We start from the raw sequence: 5,421 nt of genomic DNA, 5'->3' as shown, positions 1-5,421 counted from the left end.
CCATATGTTTCCTATATATCACTATAAATTAGCTTTCACTTTCTAGAATTTAAAAAAATTTTTTAATGTTTATTTATTTTTGACAGAGAGAGAGAGAGCGAGCGAGCATGAGCAGGGGAGGGGCAGAGAGAGAGGGAGACACAGAATGTGAAGCAGGCTCCAGGCTCCGAACTGTCAGCACAGAGCCCCATGTGGGGCTCGAACTCATGAACCGTGAGATCATGACCTGAGCCGAAGTCGGAAGCTCACCCAACTGAGCCACCCAGGCGCCGCTCACTTTCTAGAATTTTAGATACATGGAATCATACAGTATGTACTCCTTTTGTTTGGTTCCTTTCACTAAGTGTAATTATTTTGAGATGTATACATTCTGTATCAGTAGTTCATTTTTGTTGTTGTTGTGGAATAGTGTTTCATTGTGTAATGTATATACTGCTATACCTTTATCCATTCTTCTGCTGACGACCATTTGATTCGTTGGCAGTTTTGGGCAATTCCAGTAAAGCTGGTATAAACATTCACGTTTGTGTGGACTTAATGCTTGCATGTGTCTTCACTAAACACTGAAGTGTGGAGTGGCTGAGCAACTATTTAACTTTTAAGAAACCAAAAAGACTTTGTAACTTAGTTGACTTGGTCAGTTGGGGCTGCTATAACTAAGTGGCATAGACTGAGTGACTTAGAAACAGACATTTATGTCTCAGTTCTGGAAGCTAGAAGTCCAAGATCAGGATGCCAGTATGGTTGTGTTCTGGTGACTCCTCTTGTCTGGGTTGGAATGCCTCTGTCTCCTTGTATCCTCACATGGTAGAAAGAGTAGAAGAGAGCTCTTCTGGGTCCCTTTTATAAGAGCACTAATCCCATTCATGAGGGCTCTGCTCTCATGAGCTAATCATTTCCCAAGGACCCCACCTCCTAATGGCATCACATTGGGAGTTAGGATTTCACCATAAGAATTTGGGGGGAAAACAGATGTTCATTCCATGAGAGTAGTTGTCCATGTAATAGTTCCCACTAGTAAGTGTGTGAAAGTTCTAATTGTTGTACATCTTTGTTAACACTTGTTACAGTTGGTCTTCCTAATTTTACTTTTTCTTGTGTATGTAATGTAACTCATCAGATAACCAGCTGATCCAGTACCATTTGTTGAAAAAAATATTTATTTCTCCATTGAATAACACATTGAATTCACATCATTTGAATGTGTATTTATGGAACTGTTTGTGAACCTTCTGTTTTGTGCCATTAAGGATACATTTATCTCTTTGCCAGTACCCAAATGGATTGATTACTGTTGTTTCGTAGTTAGTCATGAAATCAGGGAGGGTAGGTCCTCAAGCTTTGTTTTCGTTATGTTAAAATATCTTTAGCTGTTCTAGATCCCTTCCATTTTAGTCAAAATTTTAAAATTATTTATCATTTTCTGCACATAACACATTACCGCTACTGCTGAAAGTTTGATTTGGATTGTACTGAATCTGTAGATCAGCTTGGCGAAGAGACCTTTTAAGCAACATCAGGTCTTAAAACACATGAGCGTGATATATCACTCCATTTATTTAGGTCATCTTTATTTTTGCTCAGCAATATTTTTTATTTTTTAGTGTATACATCTGGATATCCTTTCTTTGAGTTGATCGTAAATATTCTCATGGTTTTTGTTGCAACTCTGTATGGAATTGAGTTTTAAATTTCATTTTTCAAATTTTTGTTACTAATGTATATTTAATTGGCTTCTAATATGGTAACTTGTATTCCATGACCTTGCTAATTTCACTTGTTACTTTTAGTAGTTATTTTGTAGATTCTCTGTTAATATCTACATAAATAATCATATCATTTCTATGCAGAGAACTTTTTTTTTCTTTTCATTATCTATTTGCTTTTAATTTATTTCTTGCTTCTTTTATTACATTGGTTCTGACCTCCAGTGCAGTGCTGTATATAAGTGGTAATAATGAATGTCATTGCTTCCTTCCCAATCTCAAGCTGAAAGCAGTCAGACTTACTAGTGTAGGATTTGTTTTTTAATGATGCTTTTCTTCAGTTTAAGTAATTTACCTACTCTTCATAATGTGATAAGAGTTTTTATCAATAAGGCATCTTGCATTTTGTCAAATGCTTTTTCTGCTTGTATTGAAATAAGAGTATTTTTTCTTACTATATCAATATGCTAAATTATATAGATTGATATTTGAAGTTTTTAAAAGTTTACTTATTTATTGAGAGAGAGAGAGAGAGAGAGAGAGAGAGAGAGAGAGAGAGAACACAGGAGAGGAGGGGCAGAGAGAGAATCCCAAGCAGGCATTGCTCTGTCAGCATAGAACCCAATGTGGCGCTTGATCCCACAAGCCGTGAGACCATGACCTGAGCTGAAATCCAGAGTTGGATGCTCAAGTGACTGAGCCACTCAGGTGCCCTTGATATTTGAATATTACATCAAGATTGCATTCACAGCACAAACCATACTTGGTTTTAGTATATTATCCTTTATACAAAATAATTTGGATTCTAGTTACTAACATTTTGTAAGGAGTTTTTACATTCATCAGGCAAGTTGGCTTGTAGTTTGTTTTGTTTTGTTTTGTTTTGATTTTGGGATCAGAGTAATGCTATACTCATAAATGAGTTGGGAAATATTTCCTTTCCTATAATTTGTGTGTGTGTGTAATTGGTATTATTTGTTCTTTAAGTGTTTGATAGGATTCACCAGCAGAGTGATATGGGTCTGTAGTTTTTCTTGTGGGTAGATCTTAACTATGAATCAGTATCTTTAATAGATACTGGGCTATTTGGGTTTTCTATTTTTTTTTCCCTGAGTGAGTTTTGGTAATTTGTGCTTTACAAGGAATTTATCCATTTCATTCGGTTGTCAGATTTACTGAGAGAATGTTGTTCATGATATTAATCTTTATTAATCTTTCAATATCTGTAGCAGTTTAATCTGTCTCAATTTTGGTAATTAATTCTTTTATTTATGATCAGTTCAGTCCTAAGCTTGTAAATTTTTTTCATCTTCTCAAAACCAGTTCTTCATTTTATTGATTTTTTTCTATGGCTCTAATTTTTTTTTATTGATTTCCATTCTGATCTTTATTATTTTCTTTCTTTTTCCTAATTTCGGTTTATTTGTTCTGGGTTGTTGTTGTTGTTGTTGTTGTTTTTGTTTTTTTAATTTCTAAGGTAGAAGTTGATGTCACCATTTTATGATCTTTATTCTTCGTAATGTAGGCATTTAGTCCTGTGCATTTCTCTCTAATCAGTGGCATCTCACAAATTATGTACCACATTTCTATTTTCCTACAATTCAAAAAAACTTTTTCATCAAATTATTATGCTGTATACTTAAACTTACACAGTGCTGTATGACCATTTTATTTCAACAAAATTAGGGAAAAAATGCAATCTCTTTTCATTTCTCTTGTCCTCTTTAATTTCTTCTTTGATGTGGGGATTATTTAGGTACATGTTGTTTAATTTCCCCATATTTGGTGTTTTCCAGGTATAGTTCTTCTACTCTTGTCTTACTCAATTGCATTGGGGTCCGAGAACATATTTTGTATGACTCTGATCATTTACAATTTATTCAAAGTTCAAATTTATTTACAATTTATTCAAATTTATTCAAAGACTATGATCTCTCTTGCTTACTGTTTCATGTGAAGCTGAATAGAATGTGTATTCTTCTCAGGGGGACACCTGGGTGGTTCATTCGGTTAAATGTCACTCTTGATCTCTGCTCAGGTCATTATCCCAGGGTCATAGGATTGACCCCCGTGTGGGGCTCTGTGCTGAGCATGGAGCCTGCTTGGGATTCTCTCTCTCGCTCCCCCCCCTACTCAAATGCTCTCTCTCTCTCTTTCTTTCTCTGTCTCTCTCTCCCAAAAAGAAAAAAAAAAAAAAAAAAAAAAAAAAAGGAAATGTGTATTCTTCCCTTACTGGATGAGATGTAAGTTAAACTGATTGGTAGTGTTTTCCAACTCTTCTGTATACTTACTGAATTTGTATGTGTTTTCTGTCAGTTTTTGAGAAAAGAAAGTTGAAATATGAAATATCTCAATATAATTTTGTAGCTTTGCCTGTTTCTCCTTGCTGTTTGGTCTGTTTCTGTTTTAAGAATTTTGAAACTCCGTTATTAGGTCTGCTTGATGAGCTGACACCTTTATTATGATGAAAAGACCTTCATTATCCCTGGTGAAATATTTTGCTCTGAAATTTACTTTGTCTGTTGTTGCTATAGCCATGCCAACTTTCTTGTTACCAGTATTACTGTGGTGTACCTTTTTGCATTGTTTGAATTTTATAAACTACTCTGTCTTGATATTTGAAGTGAGGTTCTCATAGGTGGCTGTGGTTGAATCTTGCTGTTTATCTAATTATAAATCTTTTAATTTGGGTCACATGCCAATTATATTTAATATGATTTTTTGATATAATGAGATTTAAATCTGCCACCTTGCTACTTGTTATTTGTTTTTCATTTTTCCTGTCTTTTCTCCCCCACTGGTCAGCTCTTTCTTCTTTTTTGCCTTTTTGTTTGACTAATTAATAATTTTAATGGCCCTATTTTATCTCCTTTGTTGTCTTGATAATGTAATTCTATACTGTACTATTACAAAAGTTGCATTATTGTTTTTACACACCTCTAAAACATATCATAGTCTGCCTTCAGGCAATAGTTATGTCATTTCACATTTGGTATAAGGTTGTTGCAATAGTATTTTTCCCTTTTGGCATTTGTGATATTGTTGTCATACATTTCATTGATATATAAATGCTGTAAATTCCTTGCTACATTCTTTTTTTTTTTAAATAATTTTCTTTTAAAATATTTAGATAATGGTGGGAAAAATGTTATATAGGCTCACAAAATTACCATTTCTTGGATGTTTACATTCTTTTATGTAATTATACATATTCATCTGATAAAATTTTCCAGTGCTCGGAGGGCTTCATTTAACATTTGTTACAGTGCAAGTCTGTTGCAAATGAATTATTTCAGTTTTTATGTGTCTGAATGAAAAAAATATTTATTTTATCTCATTTTTGAGAGATAGTTTGGGCATAGAATCCTAGGTTGACAGTACTAAAATGCTTTAAAGTATTTATTGAAATAATTTAGAGATATTGCATTGTCACTGATATGAACTCCGTCGTGCTTTGTTCTTCTCTGTGTAACGTGTCTTTTTCTCCTGGTGCTTTAAAAAAAATTTTTTTTTAATGTTTATTTATTTTTGAGAGAGAGAGAGAGACAGGGTGTGAGCGGGGAAGGGATACAGAGAAAGGGAGAGACAGAATCCGAAGCAGGATCCAGACTCTGAGCTGTCAACACAGATCCTGACGGGGGGGCTCAAACCCATGAACCGCAAGATCATGACCTGAGCTGAGGTCAGATGTTTAACCGACTGAATCACCCAGGTG

Source organism: Puma concolor, chromosome A1 (assembly GCF_028749965.1).
Source record: "Puma concolor isolate L17-30 chromosome A1, mPumCon1.1.hap2, whole genome shotgun sequence".
In the NCBI taxonomy this organism is placed as follows: Eukaryota; Metazoa; Chordata; class Mammalia; order Carnivora; family Felidae; genus Puma; species Puma concolor.
This window is presented reverse-complemented; position numbering follows the sequence as displayed.